General features: G+C 40.4%; 1 protein-coding gene and 1 non-coding gene across 2 annotated transcripts in view; one reads left to right on the top strand and one right to left on the bottom strand.

Annotated features, from left to right (window-relative positions):
• CDCA7L (cell division cycle associated 7 like) overlaps window positions 1-19,010 on the bottom strand; it is a 206,420-nt gene that overhangs the window by 68,249 nt on the left and 119,161 nt on the right. The gene's annotated exons all lie outside the window — the stretch shown is intronic.
• On the top strand, window positions 14,101-14,207 carry LOC135276561 (U6 spliceosomal RNA). Its single transcript, XR_010344122.1, has one exon. It is a non-coding gene; the product is annotated as a U6 spliceosomal RNA (small nuclear RNA).

Here is a 19,010-nt window from a genome sequence, read left to right as displayed (position 1 = left end):
AGATTTTTTAAAACTCGTACATATTAGAAAGATAATAAGGCAACAGAAAAATGAGCAAAAGTTAGGCTATCTGTGTCACAACAAAAGAGATACACAAATGGCCAGAAAATGAAAGAATGACTTTAGTACCTAGGGAAATGCAAATTAAAATACAAGAAGAAACAGCAACAAGGGATACGTGTTACTAAAAATCACCGTGTTATTATTGGATCTTGTACAATATAAATAATAGCCTAAAGGGAAAAAGGAATTATAGGCACAACGTTCAAAACTATAAAGTCTGGCCCAGCATGGTGGCTCATGCCTGTCATCCTAGCACTTTGCGAGGCTGAGGTGGGAGAATCACTTGAGACCAGTTTGACACTAGCCTGGGCAACACAGTGAGACCCCATCTCTACAACAAATTTTAAAACTAGCTGATTGTGGTGGTGTGTGCCTGTAGTTCTGGGTACTTGGGAGGCTAAGGTGGAAGGATCACTTGAGCCTAGGAGTTTGAAGCTGTATTGTGCTATGACTGGGCGACTGCACTCCGGGCTGGGTGACAGAGTGAGCCATTTCTCTAAAGCAAATAAAAAAATAAACTCCTTCTTCAAAACAAAACAAACAAAAAGAGTAATATGTGAAACAAACACCTCAAGAGTAATATGTGAAAAAAGTTATTAAAATAAAGCAAACTGCTCCAATAAAAATGTGACCCTAGTTTTAAACATCTTGAATTCCTAATAGAATGAATGCAGGACTTGGCCTGGATAAAAGAGGTAACGTTTGCTTGGTGAGAGTGATGTGGTGAGGTGTTGTGGCTTCTTTAGGATGGAGAAAGAAGTGGTGAATAGGACCATCATGTTAGAAGCCAGATGTGCAGTAGCAGAGGTAGATGGCTCATTTGTCCTGATTTTGTTTCTTCTGGTCTGGATTCAAAGAGAAAACCTGCTTTTGTTGTTTTCAGTCTCTTGCTTTCTTAAAGCAGCAGCTTGTATGACTCCATGCAAGACTAGATTCCACGAAATGGTAGCCTGCTGGGCTTAATATTACAGTCATTATTTTCAATCCACTTCAAGTGCTGTTCAACCCCACTTAAAGCCAGGAAAACTCTGATGTGTTCCGTTCTCCTTTCTGCTAAGTTTGCAGCCTTGTCTCTGAAGGCACACAGTATATTTCTTTAGGCCTGTTGCTCTGTGGTATGACATGCATTTTCTATCATTTCTTACAGATGTCTTTTATTATATCAAGATTCGCTTCCATAATGAAGGCTCTCTTTTTTGTGTTTTACTTGGTTTCTTAAAATCAGTAGGCTTACTCATGTTTGGAATTCTGCGTTAAACATTATTCAAAAGCTTTTTATTTCTAAATAATTTTAGACTAATAAGAAGTTGCAAAAATATTACAGAGAGATCAGGAGAACCTTCACTTAGCCTCTACCCCCTCACCAGTGATGACAACCTGCACATCTACAGTACAAGATCCAAACCAGGAAATTGACATTGGCACATTTATTAGACATTTGCATCAAGAAAATTGTACAAACGTAGGACAAAAATGTGAGATAACCACAGGGAAGGCGAATTGGGATAAGAAGAAAAAAATGAAGATCCTTGTGTATGTGTGTGTGTGTGTTTGTATGTGTTTGTGTGTTTTTTGTGTGTGTGTGTGTGTGTGTGTGTGTGTGTGTGTATGCTTCTGGATATGGTCTACTCCTCCATGGGTCACTGTCTCCAAGGCGATCATGGGTTTTTTTGGTTCTGGTGACACAAGAAAAAAGCATAGTCACCTCCTTATCTGCTCTTTCTGGTGACAATGGTAACAAAGCAGGCTCATTTCCAGGAGACACGGGAATCTTCTATCAGATGACTCTGGCTAGAGAACTGCCTGGTGGAGTTGCCAGGCTCCCCTTGGCCCAATAAAAATGTGACCCTAGTTTTAAACATCTTGAACTCCTGAAAGAATTTAAGGAAGTCTCAGACCCTTCTACCCACAAACCCCTCTTTCCTTCCTTCTCCCCTGCACTCTGGATTCACTCGGGGTCTGATGATTCTCCCAGCCTCTCCCTCTCCATTTTCTGTCACAGATGTTTCTCCTAATAAGTTTCTTGAATGTTTAATCCTGTTGTGATGTCTCCTTCTTGGGTGTACTCGGACTAACACCCACATTTTGTTGGTTTATTCCCCTGCTTATCTACTGCATATGAACAGATCCAAACATCACGTTCATGTGTAAGGACAGAAGAACTCACACATGACTTCCATCCTCCTCATAATTTTTGCAAACCCAGACCTATTTCCTCCTGATCTTCTCTATTTCACAAATTAAGTCTTCATGGACCACTTTGGTTTGGCCTTGTGGTGACATGGATGTCCCCTGCTGGCTTCTACAGGAAACCCAATCACACTAAGCACAGTATGGGTTTTAGGGTCTCACTGAATACTGGTGGGTCACAGGGCATGAAGTTACATCTTAAAGAACATGTCTCAGCCATTTCACTAGTTTCAATCCCCTGGCCTCCTTCCCAAAACAGGTCTCCTCAGTTCTTTACAGGCGAACCTCTGTATAGACTCCCAGAAAGTCTAAAGTAGTACTGTCCTTTCTCCTTCACCCTGTCCCAGCCTGATGGCCTTCCCTAAAAATGGCAAGAGCAAACACACGAATGAATAAACAAATGGGTGTTACAAAGTAAGTTAACTGCATCCTAGAATGAGGCTCAAGATTACTTTTACAAATTTTGAAAAGTGTATAAATAAAACCCACCATGACTTGGATCATATGAAAAATTGCTGGGCATGTCAAGAAAACATGGTCTATAATGAGAAGGGAAAATAAATCAATAGAAACTGACCTAGAAATAACATTAATGATAAAATCTGAAGACAAGACAATTCAACATTATGTTAAAATAGACAAAAGCATGTGCATATTACACAGAGACATGAAAGATATTTTTTAAATGACCCAATTGAACTTCTATAGATGAAAAATACAATGTCAGAGATGAAAACCCTGACATTAATTCAATCCAACAGCCTGATTTCTGACTTCTGACTTCTTTTTTTTTGGATCTGGAGTCTCGCTCTGTTGCCAGGCTGGAGTGCAGTGGCATAACCTCCGCCTCCCAAGTTCAAGCGAATCTTCTGCCTCAGCCTCCAGAGTAGCTGGGACTACAGGCATGCGCCACCACACCCAGCTGATTTTTGTATTTTTTTTTAGTAGAGATGGGGTTTCACTATTTTGGCCAGGATGGTCTTGATCTCTTGACCTTGTGATCCACCTGTCAGCCTCCCAAAGTGCTGGGGTTACAGGTGTGAGCCACCACACCTGGCCCCAATAGCCTGACTTCTTCACCTCCAACTGAGCTGCTAGGGACTGTATGATAAAACTACCTGGGGTTGGAACCAGCATCACTTCACATCCCTTAGCCTACTGGGCTGCACAGTTCTTCTAACATGTCCAAGGGCAGCTCTTCCCTGTTTTCCTAAGCAGCTTCTCCCACCTTCACCATTCACCATCGTCTCTTCCATTACTCTCATTAGACGATGTTGGGACTGATTAACAGAAAAAATGGAAGCCCTCTGAGGGCATATCTTGCCACAATATGCCCTCACTTGACAACCTCAGCTCCATCATACTCATCCTACCTTCTTCACCTCCTGTCAGAGGAAAAGATGCTTCTCTTATATCCAGTTCACCCATTTCTTGTGGCCTTTGGTCATCACCTTCTTCCCCCTCACACATACACCTCCATGATGTCTGAGACCCACCCATCATTCTTTTTCTTCTGTATCTTTAAGCTCTAGCTCTGCTCTGGTATGTCTCTTAGCTTGGAAGTAAGATACATCTCTGCTCATCTCAAAATAGTTCTTCCCTCGTTTCGGATTCTCTCTCCTCGTCCTTTCCTACACAGCCAAGCTTCTTAAAGAATAGTGCATATGTGATTATAAAACTCTTAGAAGAAAACAGGGGAAAAGGTTCACGACATTGGATTTGACAAGAATTTCCTGGATATGACACCAAAAAGCGCAGGCAACGAAAGTAAAAATAGACAAATTGGACTACCTCAAAACCAAAATTTCAGTGCATCGACGGGCACAGTCCTTTGAGTGAAAAGGCGACCAATGGAATGGGAGAAAATACTTGCAAATCATATGACTGATAAAGGGTCAATATTCAGAATATATAAAGAAGTCCTACAACTCGGCAGCAACAACAAAAACCTGATTTTAAAAGGGGCAAAGGACTTCAATAGACATTTCTCCAAAGATGTTCTAAAAATGGCCTAAAGAAGCATATGAAAAGATGCTCAACATCACTCATCATTAGAGAAATATAAATTAACACTACAGAAAATATCACCTCACGCTCACAGAATGGCTTCTATAAGAAAGGCAGAAACTACTGGTGAGGATGTGGATAAGCTGGAACCCTGTGCTCTGTTGGTGGGAATATAAAATGGCGTAGATTTAAAATGGGGTAAATAGCATAATATGGCAGTTCCTCAAAAAGTTAGAAGTAGAATTACTATATATGATTTATCAATTTCATGTCTGAGTATATACTGAAAAGAATTAAAAGCAGGATACTGAAGAGATAGTGTACACCCAACGTTCATAGCAGCATGATTCATGCTAGTCAAAAGTGAAAACAACTCAAGTGTCTATTGACAAATAAGTGGATAAACAAAATGTAATATAAACATACAACAGGGCTGGTGAAGCCCTCATGACTATAATCCCAGCATTTTGCAAGGCCAAAGCTAGCAGAGTGACTGAGACCAGGAGTTCAAGACCAGCCTGGGCAACATAGCAAAATCCTGTCTCTACGACAACAACAAAACCAGAATACTATTCAGCCTTAAAAAGGAACAAAATTCTAATACATGCTAGAACATCAGTCAGTGAACCCGTGGCCTGTATTAGTTTACTAGTGCTGCCATAACAAAATGCCACAGACTAGGTGGCTTACAAACAGGAATTTCTTTTCTCACAGTTCTGGAGGCTTGAAGTCCAAGATCATGGTGCCAGCTAGTTTGTTTATCTGGAGAACCCTCTCTAAGGTTTGCAGGTGGCCGCCTCACCACTGTGTCCTCACGTGGTCTTTTTCTGCACACAAACACCCCTGGAATCTCTCAGTCCAGATGTTCTCTTTTCATTAAAAACACCAGTCAGATTGCATTAGGGCCCATCCTAATGGCCTTATTTTAACTTAATCACCTTTTTAAACACCCCCATCTCCAAATCAGTCAACTCTTGAGGTACTTGGAGTTAGGAATTCGGCATATGATCGGCAGGCACACAATTCAGTCTATAACAAGGCCATTATATCAAGTTAAATAAGCCAGTCGCCAAAGGAAAAATACTGTATGATTCCGTTTATATGAGGTACTTAGAGTTGTCACATTCATAGAAACAGAAAAGAGAATAGTCATTGTGGGGACTGGGGAAGGGGAAATGGGGAGTTGCTGTTTCATGGGTACAGAGTTTTAGTTTTACAGGATGAAAAAGTTCTGGAGACTGTTTTCAGAACAATGTCAATATACTTAACACTACCAAACTGTACACTTGGAAATGGTACAGATGATATATTTTAGGTTATGCATTAACTACAATAAAAATTATTGAATTAAATTAATTAATTTATTTATTTTGAGATAGGGTTTTGCTCTGTCTCCTAGGCTGGAGTGTAGTGGCATGATCTCAACTCACTGCAGCCTCGACCTCCTGGGCTCAAATGTTCCTCCCATCTCAGCCTCCTGAGTGTCTGGGACTACAGGTACACACTGCCACATCCGGCTAATTTTTGTACTTTTTGTAGTGATGGGGGTCTCATCATGTAGCACAGGCTGGTGTGGAACTGCTGGGCTCAAGTGATTGGCCCACCTCAGCCTCCCCAAGTGCTGGAATTACAGGCTGTAGCCACTGCACCTGGCCAAAAAGACTCACTTTACAAAGAATAGTATACACATGGGGTTGTTCCACCTACTTACCCTCTCTTCAGGATGGCGGCATCATCATCATTACCTGCGTTGTCATCACACAGGCCAGCAAAGCACCTCCAGGATACCTCCTTTGAAAGTGTCATAGACGCTTCCACCCATCATAAGAAGACTTATCTGATTTTCCCAAACCTACTCTTTTTCCTACGCATCTTGTCTTGGTCAAGTTTATTCCTCTCTTCCCAAGGACCAAGCAAAAACAATTACAGTGCTCCTAATCTCCTCTGTTCTACCCTCCCTGCTCACAACCTTCAAAAAGTTTCTCTCTTAAATGTCTCAGGCTCTGACCTTCTCTCCACTGCCACTACTGTCTTGGTCACACCCTATCCCTGCTGGGCCTGCTTCACAAATGCCCGTCACTAGTTTTCTGTCCTATGCCCCCCTGTTCCGAATATACGTCTGAACTGCCGTCAGGGAGCAGTAAATCACAAATCCGGTCATTCATTCCCCTATTTAAATTCATCCAAAACTCCCAGGTTAAATTGCAAGTGAGGCCACCCTGGTCTGGTTCCTGCCATGCTGTGGAGCCTCATCCCTCCCCTCTCCCCACAACTGCCTTCTAGTCCTGCAGCAGCCCAGGAGAGGACTGAGTGCAGCACGCTGCTCTGCACCTCCCCATCCCAGGCACACTCTCCCTCAACGACCTGACTTGGCTCCTACCTGTCCTTTCACAGGTGTGCCTCTTTCCTGAGCAAGCAGCTCTGCTTACCTTCCTTCCTGGTAATTCCCACTCTTAGTGCCAGGTACTTTCTTAGTTGTCTGCCTTCCCATCAGATACTGAGCCCTATGATGAGCAAACCAAGAGCCTTTCCTTCCTGCTGCACAGGAACTGCTATTTATTGAACTGCTATTTAGTGTAAACGACCATGCTAGATCTTTCTGCCCTCATTACCAGTGTTTAGAAGAGCATGTAGCGTGCAGTGGGGAACTTGATGAATGTTTATCGAATTAAATTTTAAATATTTTCAGCTCAATTAGCATTACTTAACTGCCTTCAAAGCACCTGCGAAGTATGAACTGCCACCACTCATAAGGGCTTGAAATCTAGTGAAGAGAGGAGAGAAAGCAGCGAAGGAATCCCAGTCACACCTCAAGGGCAGGAGACCAGCAGAGCCCAGGCCTTGGGAAAAGGGACAGGAGTCCAGGAGCCTGAGAGCAGGACGGGCAGTCAATAGGAATTCAGACATCAAATGTGTGTTTTGTGTTTCTAAAAGCTCTCCCTTATGTCACTTGGGAGACAAATCTAAAACGCAACTAAAGTAAATGAGAGCCTACGTTGAATATGAGGGCTCATCAGCAGGTTCCTAGCTTGGCCTGGGGAGACCATTTTTGCTTCCCCCAAATTCTGCTCAGGCCCTCAGGCATGGGTATTCCAGGGGGTAGAAAGAAGGATCATTTTCTTTGATTTTAGAATTGCCTGACTACTGTTTAATATCTATTAATCTCTATGTCCCGATATCATCAAAATTACTTTGATTCGTGATTTATCTCCACGCACTTTTGGGCCACTGTTACCTGTTATTGCTCATGGCATCACAGTCATAGGAGCACCAAGGAGTGCCACTCACCCATAGATGAGTAAATATCATGGTCCAGACTCAAATTACTGAGACAAGACTCTGAACGAAAGGGTCTCCCACCTGTGGTTAATAATGATGAAGCCGTTACTAGCATGAGCTTTAGAGCAGATACGCTTCTCTACTTCTAGCTGAATAACCTGGGGGAGTCACTTAAACGTTCCATGCCTCAGTTTCTTCATTTTTAATTAGGATTAAAAATAGTATTAGAGTTGTGAGGATTAAATGAACGAACATATGTCAAGCCTTTAGAATCATACCGGGCTCAGAGTAAGTGCTATGCAAAAGTTAGCTAGTATCAGCAATTGTCAAGAGTACAAAAAATGATTCAGGCATTATTCTGGGCGCTTTGCATGGATAATTCTGTTTAACACACACACACCCCCACACCCACACACACACTCCTGTATGTAACATCTTCTTCCCGTGTAGGCATCTTGATCCTCATAAGAAACTGGAGGTGCGGGCCAGCTGCAATGGCTCATGCCCATAATCCCAGCACTTTGGGAGGCCAAGGCGGGTGAATCGCCTGAGGTCAGGAGTTCGGGACCAGCCTGGCCAACATATAGTGAAACCTTGTATCTACTAAAAAAATACAAAAATTAGCTGGGCATGGTGACACACATCTGTACTCCCAGCTACTTGGAAAGCTCAGGCAGAAAAATCACTTGAACCTGGGAGGCGGAAGTTACAGTGAGCAGAGATCACGTCTCTGCACTCCAGCCTGGGCGACAGAGCAAGACTACATCTCTCAAAAAAAAAAAAAAAAGAAAATGAAAAAGAAACTGGAAGTGCAGTACGCCTATACAGATACTTGTTAGATGAATGAAAACAAAAAACAAAAACTCGAACTCAAGACTAATGCTTCACACGCTCATATCACTTTGCATTCTGGGTTATACCTATTCACGTTCATCCAAAGGAAATAAAATCCGTATGTTGAAGAGATGCACTCACATGTTCATTGCAGCATTATTAGTAATAGCCAAGTGTTCAGCTTAAGTGTTCATCAGTGGATGAGTGAATAAAGAAAATACGGTATATACACACAATGAAATACTACTCAGCCTTTACAAATAATGAAATCCTGACATTTGCAACAACATAGATGAGCCTGGAAGACATTAAGTGACATAAGTCAGTCACAGAAAAATAAATGCCATGTTTTCTTACTCATATGTGGAAGCTAAAACAGTAGATATCAAAGAACTAGAGAGCAGAAGAGTGGTTACCAGACGTGGGAAGGCATAGGAAGGAGGGAAGAAAGCAAAGAGGTTAGAGGATATAAAACTAGCCAGGCTCAAGCCAGTAATCCCAGTACTTTGGAAGGCCAAGGTGGGTGGATCACCTGAGGTTAGGAGTTCAAGACCAGCCTGACCAACATGGCGAAACCCCATCTCTACTAAAAATATAAAAATTAGCCAGGTGTGGTGGCAGGCACCTGTAATCCCAGTTACTCAGGAGGCTGGGGCAGGAGAACTGCTTGAACCAGGGATGTGGAGGTTGCAGTGAGCTGAGATTACGCCATTGCACTTCAGCCTGGGTGACAAAAGCAAGACTCTGTCTCAAAAACAAACAAACAAATTACAGCTAGATAGGAGGAATAAGCTCCAGTGTTCTATAGCACTGGAGGGTAACTAGGTGGCAATGATTTATCAAATATTCTCAAATAGCTAGGAGAGAGGGTTTTGACTGTCCCCAACATAAATGATAAATGTTTGAGGTGAGAGATATGCTGATTACCTAGATTTGGCCATACACATTGAATGCATCCATTAAAACATCACTCTGTACCCCATAAATATGTACAAATTTTGTGCCTTAAAAAATTTTTAAGTAAAAAACAAGGTACCAGGGCTTTTTGATGAGTCCACAAGGTACTCCAAGAGAGTAGAGTTCAAGGCTTCACACATTCACGACAAAGTGTGTGTACGTAAGGACTCTCCCAGAAGACATTTTGGGAAATTCCTGTTTTGCCTTTGATCTCAGTTGCTTTCCCTTGATCTATATTATCCTTTTTTAGTCTTCTTTTCTTTTATTAAGACTTGAAATGGTGAGGATTTATTTATAGGAGAGTATAATTTAAGAATAACAGTACAAGACAAAGTTTATTAGACACATACTCTACTGGGACTAGACTTTACAGTTTATTTCATCTTTGTTTCTCCCCACAGTGCTTTGAATAGTATCTTATAGTAACTGCTCAATAAATGTTGAAGAAATGAATGAAAGAATGCATAATGTATGACTTGAAGCTCCTGATATTTTCCAGCCAGTTAGGTTTTTATTTATTTATTTATTTATTAGTTTTTTGAGACGGAGACTCACTCTGACACCCAAGCTGGAGTGCAGTGGCGCAGTCAGCTCACTGCAGCCTCTGTTTTCCAGGTTCAAGCAATTCTCCTGCCTCAGGTTCCCGAGTAGCTGGGATTACAGGCATGTGGCAGTACCCCCAGCTAATTTTTGTATTTTTATTAGAGACGGAGTCTCACCATGTTGATCAGGCTGGTCTCAAACTCCTGACCTAAAATGATCCACCCGCCTTGGCCTCTCCCAAAGTGTTGGGATTACAGATGTGAGGCACCGTGCCTGACCCAAGTTTTTGATTACTCTTTAAAAAATCAAGATCTACCAGCATTATTTACAATATCCAGAAGGTGGAAGCAACCCAAATGTCCATCGATGAATAAGTGGATAAACAAAATGCCATATATACATAGAATACAATCTTATGCAGCCTTAAAGAAGGAAATTCTGACATATGAATTGGATGAACAGCTTGGATGAAACTTGAGGTTATTATGCTACCTGAAATAAGCCAATCATAAAAAAAGACTATATAATTCCACTGAGATATCTAGAATAGGCAAACTAATAGAAAGTAGTTGCCAGGGCTGGAATAAGAAGAGATGGGGAGCCGATCAATGGGTACGGAGTCTCAGTTTTGCAAGATGAAAATGTCCAGGACATTGTTTGCACAATAATGTAAATATTCTTAGCACTACATAACTATATACTTAAAAATGGTTATGATGGGCTGGGCATGGTGGCTCACACCTGTAATTCCAGCATTTTGGGAGGCTGAGGCAGGCAGATCACATGAGGCCAGGGTTCAACACCAGCCTGGTCAACATGCTAAAAAATACAAAAATGCAAACATTAGCTGGGTGTGGTGGCAAGTGCCTATAATCCCAGTTACTCAGAAGGCTGAGGCAGGAGAATTGCTTGAACCTGGGAGGTGGAGGTTGCAGTGAGCTGGGATCATTCCACTGCACTCTAGCCTGGGCAACAGAGTGAGACTCCGTCCCAGAAAAAAAAATGGTTATGATGATATATTTTATGTTATGTATATTTTACCATAGTTGAAAATTAAAATATTTTTAAAAATCAAGAAAACCTAACCTCAGTTCACAAGTTACTTGGTTTTTCCAAAACAAACAAGCAAGAAAACCCCCTTAATTCAGTCCCTACTATGTGCTAAGAAGAGCACAAGGAGTGGTACATGTCATACTTGGAATAAAGAGCATAAACAACACAGATTGTAATCGGAGCAAGTGTGAATAGGTGAAAACCATCATGTGCAAGGACAGGGAGAGGAGCTGGAGATGTCTGGACTGAGAGAGAAGATTCTGTTTGGAGGTTGTTGATTTCCTCAAAAATCTGAAGGGCTGTTGTGTGAGGAGGAAGCAGATCTGGCCCAGCTGCCTCAAATGAGAGCTGGATGGAAGATCTAGAGATACGGATTTCAACTCAGACATGAAGGAAAGCAGCAGCTTTCTATGACAATGGTGTTTAAATGTGGAACGAGTGGTCTTAAGGAGGAGTTCCTCATCAAAAGAGGTCTTCGAGAAGTGTCTGCACAGTTGCTTACCTGGATGTTATAGAGAAAAATTCTTCAGGAAAGCCCTTGTGAGGTAGGAGATGGGATTTGACTCTGGAGGTGGGGCTCAGACACTGCACCAAATTGAGGACTAGCTAAAACAGGGATGGGGTCAGGGATGAGGTGGAAGCCACTTTCCATAAGACGTGCCATGGCAACACCCAGGAGTTACCTCCCTTTTTCCATGGCAATGACCTGATGACCCATAAGTTACTACCCTTTTCCCAGAAATTTCTGCATAAATCGCCCCTTAATCTGCATGTAATTAAAGGTAGGTATAAACATGACTGCAGAACTCCCCTGAGCTGCTACTCTCAGCACACTGCCTATGAAGTAACCTTGTTCTGCTGGAGCAGTCACCGAGCTGCAACACTGCCACTTCCATAAAGCTGTTTCTTCTACCATTGACTTGCCCTTCAATTCTTTTCTGGATGAAGCAAAGAACCCTCCTGGGCTAAGCCCCAGTTTGGGGCTTGCCTGCCCTGCATCACTTGATTCTATAAAACCCCAGGATCCCTTCCTTTTCTTTGATACATACTGCATTAATAAAGGTTTTTCCCAGTACTATTCTCTAGATAAGTTAATCTGTTTAATTTTGAGGTGCACTTTGTCTTGCACGGTTTGGTTCTGAGACTTGGATAGCTTTGGACTTCACCTTCTGCTCCCCATGAATTCCACCTAAGGAACAAGCCCCTTGGAGCCTTTAGTGATTCTATTCCTGACTGGTGATCAGAGATCCAGTGGTGAATCCAACTCCTGGTCTTATACTACAGATTCTTGTCCATTGGTAGCATAGTCAAGACTTGATTTGGATTCTTTCTGAGTGCTTGCTTCATTCCTTGTGCCTGCTTTTTTTGGTTTTATGGTTTGACCATTTGGTGACTTCTGTAAATAAACTGGCAGTTCTTAGAAATCTCTGTTGGGTAAAATCTGGTTTGTTAGCCTTTCCTGTTGATTTATTTGTCTGCTTTAGCTCAAATCAATTAAGAATTCATACCAACTGAAAAGATAATTGTTCTTTGATATAGACCAGTAAGTTCTGTAAATATTTATTTATGCTTTATCCATGGCTGAAATTTTAGAACTGAAGCTAGAAGTTCTCTGTATTTATATACATGTTTATGTGATTCAGAAAGGCCTTTACTTCTCACTGTGTAAGATTTTCCAAATACCACCAAATTAGATTATAAAATCCAAACGAGCTCTGTTCTGATTGGCTTAAATAAATAAGCATTTAAACAAATTGAATATTCTTTAATCGGCCCCAAATTATGAAAATTGAACCTCACATACTTTCAACAGGGAGTAAAGTGTTTTTAAGCCAGTAACTCAGAATTTTTTTTTCTTTTGAGACAGAGTATCATTCTTTTCCCCAGGCTGAAGTGCAGTGGTGCAATCTTGGCTTACTGCAACCTCCACCTCCTGGGTTCAAGCAATTCTTCTGCCTCAGCCTCCTTAGTAGCTGGAATTACAGGTGCACACCACCATGCCTGGCTAGTTTTTGTATTATTAGTAGAGACAGGGTTTCGCCATGTTGGCCAGGCTGGTCTCAGACTTCTGACCTCAGATGATCTGCTCACCTCAGCCTCCCAAAGTACTGGGATTACAGGCGTGAGCCACTGTGCCCAGCCTAACTCAGAAATGTTTTTTGAATTCAAGTTCAAATAATTTAGGTAGATTTTAGCAAACAGGACTAGTTTAATAATTTTTGTTTAATAAAAACAAACCTGTTTTATCTGCATCATCAGCCTCAAGCATAACATAGGCATATACTTTTATTCTACTTAGATATGTTCCTCCTAAACATATATAGATTTACTCATCAAATTAGCTAGCATTACTTCTACTTCATGTTTAAAATCATTTTAAAAAATGAAAATTTCGTTTAACCGAATTGATAACTTTATTTCCAAAGTAATTATGTTTTGGATTATGTCAACTTGACCTTTAAGATCTTTATGTAATAAGAACTCTAAACTTGGCTGAGGATGGTGGCTCATGCCAATAATCCCAGCAATTTGGGAGGCTGAGGCAGAAGGATCACCTGAGGTCAGGAATTCAAGACGAGCCTGGCCAACATGGTGAAACTATATCTACTGAAAATACAAAAACTAGCTGGGCGTGGTGGCCTATGCCTGTGATCCCAGCTACTTGGGAGGCTGAGGCACTTGAAGAGCTTGAACCCAGGAGGTGTAGGTTGCAGTGAGCTGAGATTGTGCCCCTGCACTCCAGCCTGGGTGAAAGAGCAAGACTCTTTCTTGAAACAAACAACAAACAAACAAACACCAACCAACCAAACAAAAAACTCTAAACTTAAACTAAGTTGAAATAATGGGTATTTATTGGATACCTAGGTTATTTCTAAATAAGATAAAGTACTAAAACCTTAATTACTAAGCATAATTTTAAGTATACATATCTTTTCTTTCTCTTACCTACATGTATGCTATACGTAGGCTCTCTCTCTAAATATATACATTTTTGTCTGTTAATGAACACGTTTATTTTTGCCAATTTAAGAAGGTATGCTATAAGGAATATATATGGCTATAGAAAATTGTGCATTCTGCTAGTCTGTTGCAAAATATCACTCAAGCAATTCACAATTATCTATGTCCTTTTCTCTGTGCAACAGATGTTGCCGTGTTTAAAAGTTACAATCAGTGCTCGCTTCAGCAGCACATATACTAAAATTGGAACGATACGGAGAAGATTAGCACGGCCCCTGAGCAAGGATGACACGGAAATTCGTGAAGCGTTCCATATTTTTTGACTCCAGATGGATTAAAGACTTAAACATAAGACCTAACACCATGAAAACCCTAGAAGAAAACCTAGGCAAAACCATTCAGGACATAGGCGTAGGCAAGGACTTTATGACCAAAACACCAAAAGCATTGGCAACAAAAGCCAAAATAGACAAATGGGACCTGATCAAACTCCACAGCTTCTGCACGGCGAAAGAAACAGTCAATAGAGTGAATCGGCAACCAACAGAATGGGAAAAAATTTTTGCAGCCTACCCGTCTGACAAAGGGCTGATATCCAGAATTTACAATGAGCTAAAAAAGATTTACAAGAAAAAAACAAACAAGCCCATTCAAAAATGGGTGAAGGATATGAACAGGTACTTTACAAAAGAAGACATACATGAGGCCAACAAGCATATGAAAAAATGCTCATCATCACTGGTCATTAGGGAAATGCAAATCAAAACTACATTGAGATACCATCTCACGCCAGTTAGAATGGCAATCATTTAAAAATCTGGAGACAACAGATGCTGGAGAGGATGTGGAGAAATAGGAACACTTTTACACTGTTGGTGGGAGTGTAAATTAGTTCAACCATTGTGGAAGACAGTGTGGCGATTCCTCAAGGACCTAGAAATAGAAATTCCATTTGACCCAGCAATCCCATTACTGGGTATATATCCAAAGGATTATAAATCGTTCTACTATAAGGACACATGCACACGAATGTTCATTGCAGCACAGTTTACAATAGCAAAGACCTGGAACCAACCCAAATGCCCATCGATGATAGACTGGACAGGAAAAATGTGGCACATATACACCATGGAATATTATGCAGCCATTAAAAACGATGAGTTCGCGTCCTTTGTAGTGACATGGATGAACCTGGAAACCATCATTCTCAGCAAACTGACACAAGAACACAAAATCAAACACCACATGTTCTCACTCATAGGTGGGTGTTGAACAATGAGAACACATGGACACAGGGAGGGGAGCACTATACACTGGGGTCTGTTGGGGGGAGTGGGGGGGACAGGGGGTGGTGGGGAGTTGGGAAGGGATAGCATGGGGAGAAATGCCAGATATAGGTGAAGGGGAGGAAGGCAGCAAATCACACTGCCACGTATGCACCTATGCAACAACCTTGCATGATTTTCATATGTACCCCAAAACCTAAAATGCAATTAAAAAAAAAAAGAAAGAAAGAAAGAAAAGTTACAATCAGTATCTGTGAATGAGACTCTACTAGAAGCAATAGTTGCAACTTTGTATGCTGAATATGCAGGACATGTTTATGTTCAAGAAAAAGAAAGTAGTTTTCCTCTGAAATTAAATGACTAGTTGTTCTACAATGAGAAAAAGGAAAGGAGAGGCCAAAACCTGCATTGACATAGAAAGTTGGAGAAGGTTCACGGAAGAGGAATTTTATTTAATGAGGTCGAAACTGGCTCAGGATTGATGGGTTTACTTATAAGATTTTCAAAAGAACTGTAGTATCAAACATTATTCTGATAAACCTAGAATTTGGTTTTCTCCGTGTTAAAATGACACAGTTTTCTTGGATTATTGGTCTGCTCTTAAAACGTTGAAAAGGTCATTCTTTACCTTTGTGTCTTACCAAAATAATCTATGATTTTTGTTGACTTTATTATGTTCTTGATTATTTAATAAAAAAAAATAGTTTCTCATTTGGGAAAGAGCTGAGGTTCTTTACAAATATGCTACCTTCTGTGGTTATTTTGAAGCATTTTATTGTCACTTTGAAATAAGCAGCAAGACATTTCTCTTAGGTGACCATAATTACTGCCTTTTCCCTGAAGTTTTACTTAAGATAGAATTGCCAAATAAAAACCACATATATTTACAGTATACAATGTAAGGTTTCCATGACTCCTATCTTAAGTATTTAAACTTTTGATGACTTTAGATTTTTGCCTTCCCCAAATGTTACCTAAATGATATCTTTTGCCCTAAAACTGTCTTTAAGATTTCCCAAAGGACCCCTGCAAAATCACAAAGAATTTGTTCTATCATCTTGTAAAAAATGAGGGACATCCACATATTAAAAAAAAAAATAGAATCTAGACACAGACTGCATACTGTTTCACAAAAATTAACTAAAAATGGATCATAGATATAAATGTAAAATGCAAAATTATAGAACTCCTAGAAGATAGATTATATAGGAGAAAATGTACATGATCTTGGGTGTGTTAATGACTTTTTTTTTTTTTGAGATGGAGTCTCACACTGTCGCCAGGGCTGGAGTGCAATGGTGCGATCTTGGCTCACTGCAACCTCTGCCTCCTAGGTTCACATGATTCTCCTGCCTAGGCTCCCGAGTAGCTGGGATTACAGTCACACACCACCTAACTTTTTGTATTTTTAGTAGAGATGGGGTTTCACTATATTTGCCAGACTGGTCTCGAACTTCTGACCTTGTGATCTGCCCGTCTCCGCCTTGCAAAGTGCTGGGATTACAGGTGTGAGCCACTGCTCCTGGCATTAATGACTTTTAAGATAGAACACCAAAGGCCTGATCCATGAAAGAAATAACTGATCGGCTGGACTTCACTGAAATTAAAAACTTTTGCTTCATGAAAGACAATGTCAAGAGAATGAGGAGACAAACCACAGACTGGGGAAAAATATTTGCAAAAGACATAACTGATAATGGATTGGCATCAATATATAAAAACTCTTAAAATTCAAAAATAAGAAAACCAACAACCTGAATTAAAAATGGACAAAATATAAAAATACATAAATAAAATTTAAAAATGTATAAAATATCTGAATAGACATCTCACCAAAGAAGGTGCACAGATCACAAATACGCATTTGAAAAAGTACTCAAATATTATCACTTGTTATTAGAGAATTGCAAATTAAAACAGCAGCGAGGTACCACTACACGCCTATGAGAACGGCCAAAATCCAAAATACTGCAAAGGATGTGGAGCAACGGGAACACTCATTCATTGCTGGTGGGAATCCAAAAGGGCACATCCACTTTGGAGGGCAGTTTGGCAGTTTCTTACAAAACTAAACATGCACTTACCACGGAATTCAGCAGTCCTGCTCTCATACTCCTTGGTATTTGCCCAAATGAGTTGAAGACATGTCTACGTAAAAATCTGCACATGGATGTTTACAGCAGTTTTTCATAATTGCCCAAACTTTGAAACAAAGTTAGTCTTTCAGTAGGTGAAAGAATAATTAAGTTTTGGTATATCCAGACAATGAAATATCATTCAGCGCTAAAAAGAGAAGAGCTACCAAGTCATGAAAAGACATAGAGAAACCTTAAAAGCCTGATACTCTGGGGAAAAGGCCAGTCTGAAAAGGTTGCCTGCTGTATGATTCCAGTTGTATGACATTCTGGAAAAGGCAAAACTATAGAGATATTAAAAAGACCAGTGGTTTCTAGGGGTTAGGGAGGAGGGAAGAAGGAATAGATAGAGCACACAGGATTTAGGGCAGGGAACCTACTTTGTACGATCCTATAATGGCGGCTGTATGTCATTATGTATTCGACAAAACCCATAAAATATACCAAGAGTGAACCCTAAGGTAGACTATGGACTTCGGGTGATAATGATGTATCAATGGAAGTTTATTGATGGTAACCAATGTTCCTCTCTGGAGGGTGATGTCGATGATTCAGGAAGCTATGTGTGTGTGGGAGCAGGGTATATATGGGAAATCCCTGTATCTTCTGCACAATTGGGCTGTCAATCTGAAATTACTCTAAAAAATAAAGTTTATTAAAATGATGTGCTAGAAATGATTAGGCACATTGAATAAATAAACAATTGATGAGTTGCATAGGAAGCAGAACTGAGTCAAAAGAAATGCTTAACTTTCCCTTGGTTAAGTTTGTATGGATACATGTTATTAATATAAATATTTCAGAAGACGATGTAGTATGGAAAGATACTAGTCAATGCCCTCACTGTTTCTGATATGTTTCTATTTTTCACAGTCCTGGTGCTATTTTTCTGATATTAGACAACAACTGTATAGTGTTATCAGTAATAATTTCAGTTGTTTTAAAAAAAATGTTAAATCTGTTGGAACTTTACTTAATTTGAATCTAGCATCTAAAGACCCGTAGGCTTCCATTGGGTATTCACACCTCTTCCTTCTGGGGTTTTACTGATATAAAGCTGTTTAGGACCCATGCCAGATTTATTGAACCTCTTTTCTTGCCACTCTTGTATATTCTCAGTGTATTCTAACTACATGTTTTTTTGTGTTTTTGTTTTTGAGACAGGGCCTCACTGTCACCCAGCCTGGAGTGCAATGCTGTGATCATGGCTCACTGCAGCCTCGACTTCCCCAACTCAAGCAATCCTTCCACCTCAGCCTCTCAAGTAGCTGGGACCACAGGCATGTGCCACCACGCCCAGCTAAATATTCTTATTTTATATTTTTTGTAGAGACAAGTTCTCGCCATATTGCCTAGGCTGGTCTTGAACTCTTGGGGTCAAACAATCCTCCTGCTTTCTCCTCCCAAAGTGCTGGGATTCCAAACTTCGTACACCCACCACATCCAGTCCTAACTACATGTCTGGTATACTCATGGTACATTATATCAGGATTATTACATAGTATAGCTGACTTTTTTCTCTGCAAAGATGTTATCAATTTTTATAAATTAAATAGACTGTCTCCTCTTCTCTGAACACAGGTTTAATCATGTTTATAGATTATAAACATATCTTGTTTTGTTTAAAATGTTTCTGTGTTGACTTTAATCTTGTTTTGCACGCCACAGAAACAACCAAATTTCCATGTCAGTTGCATTATTT

This window comes from Aotus nancymaae, unplaced genomic scaffold (assembly GCF_030222135.1).
Source record: "Aotus nancymaae isolate 86718 unplaced genomic scaffold, 86718_ANA_hifiasm-v0.15.2.pri h1tg000025l, whole genome shotgun sequence".
Taxonomy (NCBI): domain Eukaryota; kingdom Metazoa; phylum Chordata; class Mammalia; order Primates; family Aotidae; genus Aotus; species Aotus nancymaae.
This window is presented reverse-complemented; position numbering and strand designations above follow the sequence as displayed.